This window comes from Pleurodeles waltl, chromosome 5 (genome assembly GCF_031143425.1).
Source record: "Pleurodeles waltl isolate 20211129_DDA chromosome 5, aPleWal1.hap1.20221129, whole genome shotgun sequence".
Lineage (NCBI taxonomy): Eukaryota > Metazoa > Chordata > Amphibia > Caudata > Salamandridae > Pleurodeles > Pleurodeles waltl.
Window position 1 is genome coordinate 422,211,787 of NC_090444.1, and position 13,615 is coordinate 422,225,401.

The window sequence follows — 13,615 nt, forward strand, 5'->3', positions numbered from 1 at the left end:
GCGTGGAGCTGGGCGGACGTGCGTGCCTCCTGGATTACGGTGTTGCATATGATTGAGGAGATGACTGGTCTGGCTCTGCCATTTACCCCTAAACTTGCACTTCTTGGATATGTGGAGGAGATACCATTAGCTCATAGGCGGCTGATGGGTCTGCTGCTGCTGTTGGCCAAGCGCAGAGTTGCGATGTGCTGGGGACGTGGGCGGCCCCCAGAGAATCTGAATGGCTGCGGGATGCCTCTTTTTGCCAAAATCGAAAAATGATCTATTGGGAGTTGATGCCTGAGGGATCCTGGCCTAGGGACATGTGGGCTCGGCTTCGCGCTTTCTTAGAGTTATTGTCATTCTTATGGGAGGGGCTGTGTTTGTTATCTGTTAAACTTAATAAAAAGAAAAAAAAATCAAATACCAATGACATATTTATCTCAGCACTCACAGAAACAAAGGCAAAATATCATATGTTAACGGACTGTCTAACTGAAACTCCATGTTTTGGGACTAGTTAAAGATAGCTTGTTAGCCCACAATAAAGGATGCCATAGCAGATATGCTAAATGTTCTGCTAACTCAGATTGCACCTCAAGATCACATTGAGTACCACATATTCGTGAAACAGATATTATACTTCCTGATATCGATCCCTTGGATGTACAGAATTTGAAAAAAACAGTTGTTGGGACAGGGATGTTCCCATTGTGCTGTACAGTCATGTCCCCTTCCCTGAGTACCCAAATGTAAGTATCTGGTATCTTGTTTTTTTGCTTTCAGGCCCAGCCTCATGCAAATCTGGTATGAGGGCATAGGTATAGGCCTGTCCCTTGATGTAACTCCTGGATCTGTCCTGTATTTATCCTGGAAGTTGGAGTGGTGCGTCAAGCGCCACTCTCCTTTGCAACAGTGGACTACTATCTTTGTCAGGATTTATGTAGAATGGTGGTGGCAGCATACCCTATTCTGGGAATCAGCAGTCATGACTAGACATTTTTAACTATGTCACAGGAGTTACAGCCTCCTGGTTCCTAGTGTTAAGATCTGCTGCTGCAGTCTATTCGGAATACTAGTGCTAACATCACTGTGCAGATATGCTTGTGTTTGTGATCTGTGCAACACATACCTAAAACGTGTGTGAGTGCACCAGAGTGAAGAAGGCCTGCAGGTTCCATTTTGGAAATCCCCGGCATGTTCAGGTGCACAAGATGGATGGGCAGTTCTTTACCAGACAATGGAAGTGTTTTGCTGACATTCATTAAATTTGAGGTAGGGGACCTAGACATTGAAGTGGGAGAACAGGAAACATGGCTACCCTTAGAAATGTGATTAGTTGCGTTGATTGCAGAGGGCTTCTGATTAGCCCTCCAGAGCACTGTCATTTGGTAAATGGTGGAATGAATGGTTGGACTGCAGCATCTCTTGTTTAGAGTGTGAAGGGTTCTTTAGTTGCGGTCAGCGTTTTGCCTCTCTTCCTGATCACTGCCAGTGTGGTTGTTGATAGTCAGATACAGATTCTGCCTCTGTTGTCCATGCTGCGCCCTTGAGATGGCCTTTAGGTGAGGAGCATCACTATTCAAAAAGGCTTAGGGCCAGATGTAGCAAAAATAGATTTTGCGAAACGGAAATTGCGAGTCGGTGCGACTCGCAATTTCCGATTCGCAAAATCGTATGCAGAATGGTGTCTCAGACACCTTCTGTGAATCTCAAGGGGGTCGCAAAGACACACTTCATTAATATTAATGAGGTGGGTCGCATTTTGCGACCCCTTTGAGATTCCCTGCACTCACAGGGATGGTGGCCTGCTGGAGACAGCAGACCTCCATGTCTGTGACTGCTTTTTCAATAAAGCAGTTTTTTTTTTTGTATTGCAGCCCGTTTTCCTTAAAGGAAAACGAGTTGCAATACAAAAAAATAACTAAACCATTTGGTTTCGTTTTTTCAGAGTAGGCAGTGGTCCATTGGACCACTGCCTGCTCTGAAAAAACATTAATAGCGACATTCACAAAGGGGAAGGGGTCCCCTGGGGACCCCTTCCCTTTTGCGAATGGGTTACCACCAGTGTGACACTGGTGGTAACTGTGAATTGCTTTGCGACCGCGTTCGCGGTCACAAAGCAATTCTGCATCGCTGTGCGAGTCACAAATAGGAAGGGAACACCCCTTCCTATTTGAGAGTCGCATTCCCATTTTGCGAGTCGGTACCGACTCGCAAAATGGGAATGTGCATCGCAATGAGCGTTTTGCATGGTGCAAACTGCGATTTTCGCAGTTAGCGCCATGCAAAACGCGTTCTACATCTGGCCCTTGGTGTTGAAGGCAGCTTGAGAAGGACATGTGAAAGGAGATCCGACCCAAACTGGTTTTGAAGGTGCAGACAGAGACTATACATCCTATGTCTGCTATACATATATAAAAGTGGTAGCTATTGACCCAGTTATTGTTCCAGTTTCGCATTCTCTAGGACCAAGGAGGGAGCGGTCTGCAGAGTACCCAAAAGACTGTTGTACAGCCACGACTGGTCTTTGCCTTATAGCTGGCTCCCTCGGGGGGAGGAGTGGCACCCTGGACACTAAAGTCATGAAGACTGTTCATGCGAATTGTATGTTAAAGAATGTCAGAGAATATTGTTATTTCGAGTCGTGTCAGTCAATGGCAGTATTGCAATCCATCTTAATTCCCAAGTCATCAAGCATTGATTTTATTACAGATTCTATCACACATGCTGAACAGGGCCTACTAAGTTGGTCTCCTCAATGAAAGACTGCAGCTGTGAAATCACCTCTTGTTCAAGAAGCTTTGCACGGTATGGCAGATTAGAAGGTGGTCTGTAGTTTTTTTAGTATTTCTTTAGATCTGACAGGACTATCATAGAGAAATACAGAAGTTTATAAATTAATGTCATTTTATTGTGATTCCCAAGAGCATCTCAAGAAATAAGCAGTAACATTGTTGTGTAAACATTTTATTTACAGCTTTACACATTTTGTTATTTTAGCAAACTAGGCCTGCCGTTGTGCACTTTAACCTAGATATGTTTTATTCTAGCTTTGTTATTTTATTTTAATAACAGCCACATTTGCGGTCTTGTTTTCTTTTCTCTATCTAGTTGCTCCTCACCTAGGTCAGCACTGCGTTCTTAAATTAAGACATTTCTTTCACTCTGTGCTTTCTCAAGGCTGCAGTGAGATAGGTTGCCGGCAAAAGTGGTACGCTTTGTCTCCAATATTCTCAGAAACATACACACTCTTACGTGGGATACTTTCCTGGAACATCAGCTGTTTTATTATAAAAACACAACTTTAACCCATGTATGTCAGAGGGAGATTCTGGCCAGATGACCACGACTATATGCTGATTGCTGATTGCTTCGCTGCAGCTGCTTATGTATACTACAGGTCTCTTGCTCAGGTATGAGGGATGATGTCTTCCCGGGGGAACCCGAAGGGCAGAACTAGAGCTTAACATGCTGTGTTCTAACATAGCCTCAGTAGGAACTATCGATACAAACCCTAGTGACAATATGGTAGCCTTATTCTTGTGTTTTACTCTCCTTGTCGCATTTTTATTCCTGTTGTGCTTCTTCGTCCTAGTTATTGCAATACATGCTTTATTATCGAAGATGCAGTTACTTCAATAAAACCTTATTGAATTTTATCCTGCCTCTGATTGTCCTTGCATATGTGAGACTAATGTAACTGAGAGAAATGGATGAGATCTGAGTGATCACGATTCCCCTGAGGATTCATTTATGTCATGCGCCTGGTTGCCCAAATCATCCCCTCTCTTGGGTGAAGATGAGGCACTGCTAGTTAGCCAGAACAAACCCGGATTAGGCTGACAGGCGTCACTTGGAGCAGGTTCAGACTCAGTTCCCCCGCAGTCCGGGCAATTCTGCCACCGAAATCCAGTAGTCTCATTAGGATAATGAGAACCTACGTGACATGGTACCACCAACATTTGGTCAGGCTCTAATTTGTGGGTCCTCCTGAGTAGCTCTGTCTCCCTACATGCAAAGACACCTCAGTACTATATATGGAGACATCCGTGGTATTGAGGATATTTCCTCCTCAGCTAAGTGGGGAGTACCTAACTAACGCTGTAGGTTGTTCAAGCCTGAACTCTAAAAAAGATAATCCCCATTTGGTGCGTTTATCTCTGAACATAATAAATTGTTCATCATGGCGAATCTGAACAGGTAGCAATTGCAATCAATATGCGACCACCCCTTACTGCACATTTACTGGCACATGGCCTCACAGCCCAGGGGGTCCAGTTACATTTGTTGTTGAGGTTCATCTATCCTATGGAACAGAAATGTTCTAATCTTGGGTCACATTTCCAGCAGCTGATGGGAACACAAATACATTTCACAACTATACACCTGCAAACATACCTGCACATATCTAGAAATACCTGTATCTTATCAATAACATAATAATTGGCTTGATGGCACACTACCACATACAATCCTACATGTTAGGTTAGGTCCACTAAGTAATGATGGTCCTACCTGGCCTTTATTGGCCAGATGTACACCGCACCCTGATGCAGCAACCTTGACGGTAGCTGAAGTCCCCCGCTTGTATGCTGAGCTGACAGAAATATACAGACGATTAGTACAGTTTGTAATGCAAACCTTAAATGCAAACCCAGCACGTGCTGCCCCAGCGCAACCACATGCAGTAACGCCAGGTATCTGAAAGAGACTTCTAGTTGCAGATTCCTTACCTTTGAATTTTCTGAGGTGTCAGTCTAGGTCCGGAGATTTTTCTTCGAGCAGTACCTCTGCGCGCCATCAGGTGGCATCTGTCGACTCTGTGGGCGACGTTGGACGTATATAGGTGCCTCCCCAGCGCGCAGATGTCAGTTCTTTTCTTTCCGCGCCAGCCTATGTGCAGATCCGGAGAGAGCTACCTCAGTCACTTTTTGACTACGACAACACTTTTGTCGAATTCTTTTTAATGAGGTCGTGGATGTGTCGAGGGATGTCCCGTAAGACCGGTTTCAAGCCCTGCGACTCCTGCCACTGAATGATGTCTGTGACGGAGCCACTCATGTGTCTTTGGTGCCTGGAGCGCGATCAGGACCCGAAATCATGCTCCGAGTGTCATACCATGAACCCGGTAACTTTGAGGGAGCGGTCCCTAAAGCTCATGTCGGCCCGACACTCGACTGCACAGAGCTCACGGTCTCATTTGAGAGGAAGGTCTCGAGACCCGCTGCGGAGTCACCACTCTTCATCCTCGAAGTCATCGGGACATTTGGGTCATAAGAAAAAGAAGCCGAAGAAAAACAAACATTCTTCGACTTCACCCTGTCGCTCGGACGATGCAGCATGGGAAGAGCGTCCACACTCTATGCCTCCGTCCTCGGTGCCTTCATTTGGGTTGGCACCGTGTTTCCCTGACTTTCCGGGAGCCAGAACCACCCCTGCCCAGCTCAAAGAGCTTTATGAGGCAATCCGCCTCATTTTTGGGCAGACCGACCCACCTTTGGCGTACTCAGGCACAGGTGAGTTGGTGGGGGCCCCCTCAGGTTTGAAGTCGTCGGCTTCAGCCACGGCTCTGGAGGGATCCTCCAGATCCAATCGTGGATCCGTCCCGATGCCGGTCGTGCCACAGCAACCTTCCCTGGCGTCGGGTCAGACGTCGATACTTCCGATGTTGGTTGGGCGCACAATCGATGTCGATCCCCTTCGCATACCTGACGACCCAGAGCCTGAACGATGTCAACTGATGCCGATTCCATTCTCTATGGGCTCTCCTGGGCCCAGGGTTGATCCAGACTCTTATGCTTATGGGTATGGACACGGGGAGAGCTTGGAGGAGACGCTGGGCCCTTTAGAATGCCAGCTTGATCCCCAAATGGACTGGGTGCAGGATTTGGGTGATGCCAGTGGTCTAGACATCTCCTCGGACACTGGTATGCGCTCTCCTCCTACCGTGGCTATGGAGGAGGGTGCCTCATACTCCATGGTGGTGAGACGAGCGTCTGAGGTATTGGACCTCGAGCTACCTTCTGTGGAGGCTAGGCCTAATATCCTAACTAACGTGCTTCAACCTGGGTCTTCCTCATCAGAACCCCTTCTTCCCTTTAATGAGGCACTGACAGACGTCCTTTTGGGTACTTGGTCCAGACCCAGCACAGGGGCTCCTCTGAGTAAGATGATTGCCTGCCTCCATCAGCCTGCGCCAACAGACCCAAAATTCCTCACCCAACACCCCATGCCTGAGAGCCTTGTCATCCAGGCTTCCTCTTCATCTGGCACATTCCCTGCTGCACTTGGGGAAGAAGTTGTTTTCTTCCAACAGTCTAGCGCTGCAGTCCATGAACACCGCATGCCTTTTGGGCCGCTATTACCATACTCTCTGGGATACGGTCACACAAGTGCTGCCTAGAGTTCAGGAGGAGGCCTGGACTATACTTTCCCAAGCCGTAACAGATGGGAGGGATGCAGCAAAGTTCATGATTCGTTGTGGACTGGATACACCCGACTCTCTGGGCAAATTGGTTGCATCGACGGTGGCACTGAGATGCCATGCCTTCCTGAGAACATCTGGCTTTTCGGGTGATGTCCAGCAATCCTTGATGGACATGCCCTTTGATGACACTCATCTCTTTGGAGAGAAGGCGGACCTCAGTGTAGGAAAGTACCATCTTGCCTGGCATGTTACCCCCATATTTCACTGTATATATGTTGTTTTAGTAGTATGTGTCACTGGGACCCTGCCAGCCAGGGCCCCAGTGCTCATAAGTGTGCCCTGTATGTGTTACCTGTGTTATGACTAACTGTCTCAATGAGGCTCTGCTAATCAGAAGCTCAGTGGTTATGCTCTCTCATTTCTTTCCAAATTGTCACTAACAGGCTAGTGACCAATTTTACCAATTTACATTGGCATACTGGAACACCCTTATAATTCCCTAGTATATGGTACTGAGGTACCCAGGGTATTGGGGTTCCAGGAGATCCCTATGGGCTGGAGCATTTCTTTTGCCACCCATAGGGAGCTCTGACAATTCTTACACAGGCCTGCCACTGCAGCGTGAGTGAAATAACGTCCACGTTATTTCACAGCCATTTACCACTGCACTTAAGTAACTTATAAGTCACCTATATGTCTAACCTTTACCTGGTAAAGGTTGGGTGCTAAGTTACTTAGTGTATGGGCACCCTGGCACTAGCCAAGGTGCCCCCACATTGTTCAGGGCAAATTCCCCGGACTTTGTGAGTGCGGGGACACCATTACACGCGTGCACTATGCATAGGTCACTACCTATGTATAGCTTCACAATGGTAACTCCGAACATGGCCATGTAACATGTTTAAGATCATGGAGTTGCCCCCCCCCTCCAATGCCATCCTGGTATTGGGGAGACAATCCCATGATCCCCCGTGTCTCTAGCACAGACCCGGGTACTGCCAAACTGCCTTTCCTGGGGTTTCACTGCAGCTGCTGCTGCTGCCAACCCCTCAGACAGGTTTCTGCCCTCCTGGGGTCCAGCCAGGCTTGGCCCAGGAAGGCAGAACAAAGGACTTCCTCAGAGAGAGGGTGTTACACCCTCTCCCTTTGGAAAAAGGTGTCAGGGCTGGGGAGGAGTAGCCTCCCCCAGCCTCTGGAAATGCTTTGATGGGCACAGATGGTGCCCATCTCTGCATAAGCCAGTCTACACCGGTTCAGGGATCCCCCAGCCCTGCTCTGGTGCGAAACTGGACAAAGGAAAGGGGAGTGACCACTCTCCTGACCTGCACCTCCCCTGGGAGGTGCCCAGAACTCCTCCAGTGTGCTCCAGACCTCTGCCATCTTGGAAACAGAGGTGCTGCTGGCACACTGGACTGCTCTGAGTGGCCAGGGCCAGCAGGTGACGTCAGAGACTCCTTCTGATAGGCTCCTCCAGATGTTGCTAGCCTATCCTCTCTCCTAGGTAGCCAAACCTCCTTTTCTGGCTATTTAGGGTCTCTGCTTTGGGGAATTCTTTAGATAATGAATGCAAGAGCTCATCAGAGTTCCTCTGCATCTCTCTCTTCACCTTCTGCCAAGGAATCGACTGCTGACCGCGCTGGAAGCCTGCAAAACTGCAACAAAGTAGCAAAGACGACTACTGCAACCTTGTAACGCTGATCCTGACGCCTTCTCGACTGTTTTCCTGGCAGTGCATGCTGTGGGGGTAGTCAGCCACCTCTCTGCACTAGAAGCTCCGAAGAAATCTCCTGTGGGTCGACGGAATCTTCCCCCTGCAACCGCAGGCACCAAAGAACTGCATCACCGGTCCTCTGGGTCTCCTCTCAGCACGACGAGCGAGGTCCCTTGAACTCAGCAACTCTGTCCAAGTGACTCCCACAGTCCAGTGACTCTTCAGTCCAAGTTTGGTGGAGGTAAGTCCTTGCCTCCCCACGCTAGACTGCATTGCTGGGTACCGCGTGATTTGCAGCTGCTCCGGCTCCTGTGCATTCTTCCAGGATTTCCTTTGTGCACAGCCAAGCCTGGGTCCCCGGCACTCTAACCTGCAGTGCACGACCTCCTGAGTTGTCCTCCGGCGTCGTGAGACCTTCCTTTGTGACTTTGGGTGAGCTCCGGTTCACTCCACTTCGTAGTGCCTGTTCCGGCACTTCTGCGGGTGCTGCTTGCTTCTGAGTGGGCTCCTTGTCTTGCTGGACGCCCCCTCTGTCTCCTCACGCAATTGGCGACATCCTGGTCCCTCCTAGGCCACAGCAGCATCCAAAAACCCTAACTGCGACCCTTGCAGCTAGCAAGGCTTGTTTGCGGTCTTTCTGCACGAAAACACCTCTGCAAGCTTCTTCACGACGTGGGACATCCATCCTCCAAAGAGGAAGTTTCTAGCCCTCTTCGTTCTTGCAGAATCCACTGCTTCTACCATCCGGTGGCAGCTTCTTTGCACCCACAGCTGGCATTTCCTGGGCATCTGCCCACTCCCGACTTGATCGTGACTTGTGGACTTGGTCCCCTTATTCCACAGGTACTCTCGTCTGGAAATCCATCGTTGTTGCATTGCTGGCGTTGGTCTTTCTTGCAGAATTCCCCTATCACGACTTCTGTGCTCTCTGGGGATCTTAGGTGCACTTTGCACCCACTTTTCAGGGTCTTGGGGTGGGCTATTTTTCTAACCCTCACTGTTTTCTTACAGTCCCAGCGGCCCTCTACGAGCTCACATTGGTTTGGGGTCCATTTGTGGTTCACATTCCACTTCTAGAGTATATGGTTTGTGTTGCCCCTATCCCTATGTGCTCCCATTGCATTCTATTGTGACTATACATTGTTTGCACTGTTTTCTATTGCTATTACTGCATATTTTGGTATTGTGTACATATATCTTGTGTATATTTGCTATCCTCATACTGAGGGTACTCACTGAGATACTTTGGCATATTGTCATAAAAATAAAGTACCTTTATTTTTAGTATATCTGTGTATTGTGTTTTCTTATGATATTGTGCATATGACACAAGTGGTATAGTGGGAGCTTTGCATGTCTCCTAGTTCAGCCTAAGCTGCTCTGCTAAGCTACCATTTTCTATCAGCCTAAGCTGCTAGACACCTCTTCTACACTATTAAGGGATAACTGGACCTGGTGCAGAGTGTAAGTACCCCTTGGTACCACTACAAACCAGGCCAGCCTCCTACACTCAGCGCTCGAGCGCTTCAAGGATTCCAGAGCCACGGCTGGTCCCTTGGCCTCACGCCTGCTCCTAAACCCCAGCAGTCCTCCTTTCGCCCCTTTCGTGACCACAGAAGGGGCACCCAAATGTGTCCTTCCCCCCCCGGGTCATCGACCCGCGCATGCTGTACAGCCCCTGTGCGGATGCGGGATCCCGCGCCCCTGGGAATCAGGGAGCCAGCGGGTTGCCCAGTCCACCGCAGCCCCCGCTTCAGCCTCCAAACCTTCCTAGTCTGCAGGTACACCAGGAACCAGTTAGCAGCAGGATTTGCCATCACCTGCCCCAATGGCAATCCATTACCTCGGATAGGTGGGTCCTCCAGATTGTCCGAAGGGGCTACTCCCTCCTCTTTGAGACACCTCCTCTAGCCATGCCACCTTCATACAATCGCATATTAGAGGATCATATAGCATTTCTCTGCAAGGAAATCCAAACCCTTTTGGCCAAAGGAGCTATAGAGAGTATTCCGTTGCCAGAAGTAGGTTGTCGTTGCTATTCATGCTACTTTCTGGTGCCGAAAAAGGACAAGGGTCTTCGTCCTATATTAGATTTTCGGTCCCTCAATCTCTTCCACAAAAAGGAGAAGTTCAAAATGTAGACATTGGCTCAGGTCCTATCTGCTCTGGATCCCGGAGACTGGATAGTAGCGTTGGATGTGCAAGACGCATACTTCCACATTCCTGGCTTGCCGGCCCACCAACATTACCTACGATTTGTGGTATGTCACGAGCACTTTCAGTTTACCGTGCTCCCTTTTGGCCTTACCAGTGCCCCCCGGATGTTCATGAAAGTGATGGTAGTGGTGGCAACTCATCTGCGCAGGTTAGGGGTCCCAGTATTCCCCTACCTTGACGATTGGCTGTTGAAGGCGAACTCGCCCCAGACAGTCGTCTCCCATCTCCAGGCTACGGAAAACCTTTTGCATTCACTGAGGTTCACTATCAACGTGCCGAAGTCACATCTGACTCCTTCTCAGACACTCCCTTTCATCAGAGCTGTTCTGGATACAGTGCAATTTCGGGCTATATCCTCCTGAAAAGCGAGTCCAGGATATTCAGGCTATGATACCGATGTTTCAGCCTCTATCCTGGATTTCGGAGAAAATGACCCTGAAGCTGCTGGGCCTCATAGCCTCATGACCTCCTGCATCCTGCTAGTTCACAAGGCTAAATGGCATATGCGGGCTCTGCAGTGGGACCTGAAGTTCCAGTGGGTGCAGCATCAGGGGAATCTCTCCGACAAGGTCCAGATCTCCGAAGGAACTGCGAGAGACCTGCATTGGTGGTTAACGAATCTCGATTGGGTCAAAGGCAGATCCCTCTCCTTTCCCCAACCAGATCTTACAGTTGTGCCAGATGCGCCTCTCATGGGATGGGGTGGCCAGATGGGAGAGGTGGAGATCAGAGGCCTCTGGTCTCCAGCAGAAACCGTGCTCCATATCAATCATCTGGAGCTCTGAACGATTCAACTAGCATTAAAAACATTCCTTTGGTCTCTCAAGGGGAAAGCAGTGCAAGTAGCTCCACCAGAGCTACTTCTACTACCACAGCGCTAGCACAGGGCATTCCAGTCCTGGACATCTGTCAGGCAGTGACGTTGGCATCCCTTCACACTTTTACCAAACACTACTGCCTGGACAGTTCGGTCCGAAGAGACGGCTGTTCGGTCCTACAGGACTTCTTGGTGTGATCTTGGTTCGCAGCCCACCACCGGGGATGGTATTGCTCGGGTATCTATTCAAACGTCTCTATCAGATGTACAAGTTAATTACCTTTGGTAACAGTATATCTGGTAGAGACGTATTCTAGTTACAGATTCCTTACCGATCCTCCCTACACTGCGAACTGATTTCTAGGGACAGGAACTTCCCATTAAGGGCCCTAGTTTTGGCGCACCACTCTGTGTTCTTCATGGCTCTGCGCTACTGCCGTGGAAAGTCGTGAAAAGAAACTGTCAGCGTGCTGGGATGGCACCTATATATGACCATGGCGTCATCACGTTAAACACGATGCCAACGATGCCCGCTGAGTCGACCGATGCCACCTGATGGCGCGCAGAGGTACTGCTCGCAGAAAAATCTCTGGCTCCAGACTGACGCCAGGGGAAATTCAAAGGTAAGGAATCTGCAACTAGAATATGTCTCTACCAGATATATCGTTACCGAAGGTAAGTAACTTATACATTAACCCTGCGACTGTACATTCGATCATGGGAAAAGCTCCTGCCAAACGACAAGGGGTTCCGTTTTGGTTAGCTTAAAAAATAAATGCACTGGAAGCAGTATTTCCCCATACAGGACCTCAGGATAAACATAGAATATTAACCATGTGCTTGCCACTTGGGATGGTTCCCACAGTCGATAACTGCAATACTTGGGGCACAGTATTTGCCACGCTCTATACCACTGTGCATGGTACACCAACACTTACCAATATTCTGGAAGTGTTAAAACAGATTCAGGACGAATACGGGGCTGCTCCAGCCCTGTACTTGGGGATGCAGCTCATGGGCAATTTTGCCATGGTATCTTCAATCATATTAAGTAACCTTAAAGGGGAAGCATTTGAAGTAGCAGTGCGCATGTGGCTCCGGGATGTTCCTTCACAGGATCAAGAACGAGATCTGCCAAAGATTATCGCGGAGACCTACTCTAGTATTAGTCGAGATAGTCATGGGGCCAGATACACAAAACCAGTCTCAGGTTAAATCTAATATAGATACTACCAAGCAAGCTCCTGAGGGTTCTAAAAAACACTGGGATAAAAAACAACAAATACCTAAAAAAAGAAAGGGGAAAATCTCCGCATATGGAGCCCCCACAGAATAGATATAATTTAAGAAATAGAGATAATATAAAACACTTGATAGATATCAATATACTGATACACGCCAATCTCATTCCTTTCATGACTCACTGGAAAAACGCAGTGAGAGAGGTGGGCGGTCAGAGCAAAGAACTGACTACGTGAAACCAAGACAGGAATCACAACGTTCAACAGCAGTGTCTGTTAAAAAAGAAGAGAAACTTTCCCAACACTAAACTCAATTTAAAAAGAAAAAAGTGGCAGCAGTTGCGATTCGTCATGCCACTCAAGAAGAGGGGTCTCTTGAAGAACAGGAAATGGGCACTAGCTCTGCTAGACAGCGCAGCAGAGGTCACACTAGTTTACCGGAATCTTCAAGAGCATCTGGAGGTGAAAGCAACTGATGGCTTCTTACAAGTAGAAACTGCAGGGAGTACAAAGTAACATTGCAGTTAGAAGGAGACATTGAACGCACAATTGACGCAATCTTTTGGGACCGCGTCGTAAATATATATGATATTCTACTGTCCGAAAGGGTTTGGCTTCCAGAATTTGTCCGTTCTTGCCCATATGGGGAAGAGGTGATCAAAACTTCTTTCTCGCCCCTTATTCCCGAAGAGCTCGCAGAATCCTACTCCATTGATTGGGCATTGGTGCAGGCACCCACGTTATACTGCAACCACGTAGGGTGGGATAAAGATTCCCCCTACCATGTAATTCCAATTAAAAATCAACCCCAACCTCAGTATCCAATAAAACATGATGCTAAAGCACCCGTGAGGGAAATCCTCACACAACTAGAGTACCAGGGCGTAATTGAACCCTGTTTCTCACCAGTGAACAATCCTTTATTCCTAGTAGCTAAACCGGACCATTCGTATACAATAGTCTTAGACTACAGACACTTAAACAGTCATACATGCACATATGCTATACCAGCACTCATGAACAACATAGTGTGCAAAAAATACAAAACAACACTGGATATCTCCAACGTTTCTTCTGCCAAAACATAGCACCTGAGAGTAGAGACCTAAGAAGTTCCAGTGCACTAGGCTCTCAGAAAAAAATACTGTTGTTTACAACAAGGGTACAAGAACAGTCCAGGACTGTTTGCGGCTCGTGTGACTTCAATATTGCATGACATT

At 48.2% G+C, this 13,615-nt stretch overlaps 1 protein-coding gene across 1 annotated transcript in view; it reads left to right on the forward strand.

Moving 5' to 3' along the window:
* The window catches only part of CLHC1 (clathrin heavy chain linker domain containing 1), a 379,985-nt gene that overhangs the window by 271,251 nt on the left and 95,119 nt on the right, over positions 1-13,615 (forward strand). The gene's annotated exons all lie outside the window — the stretch shown is intronic.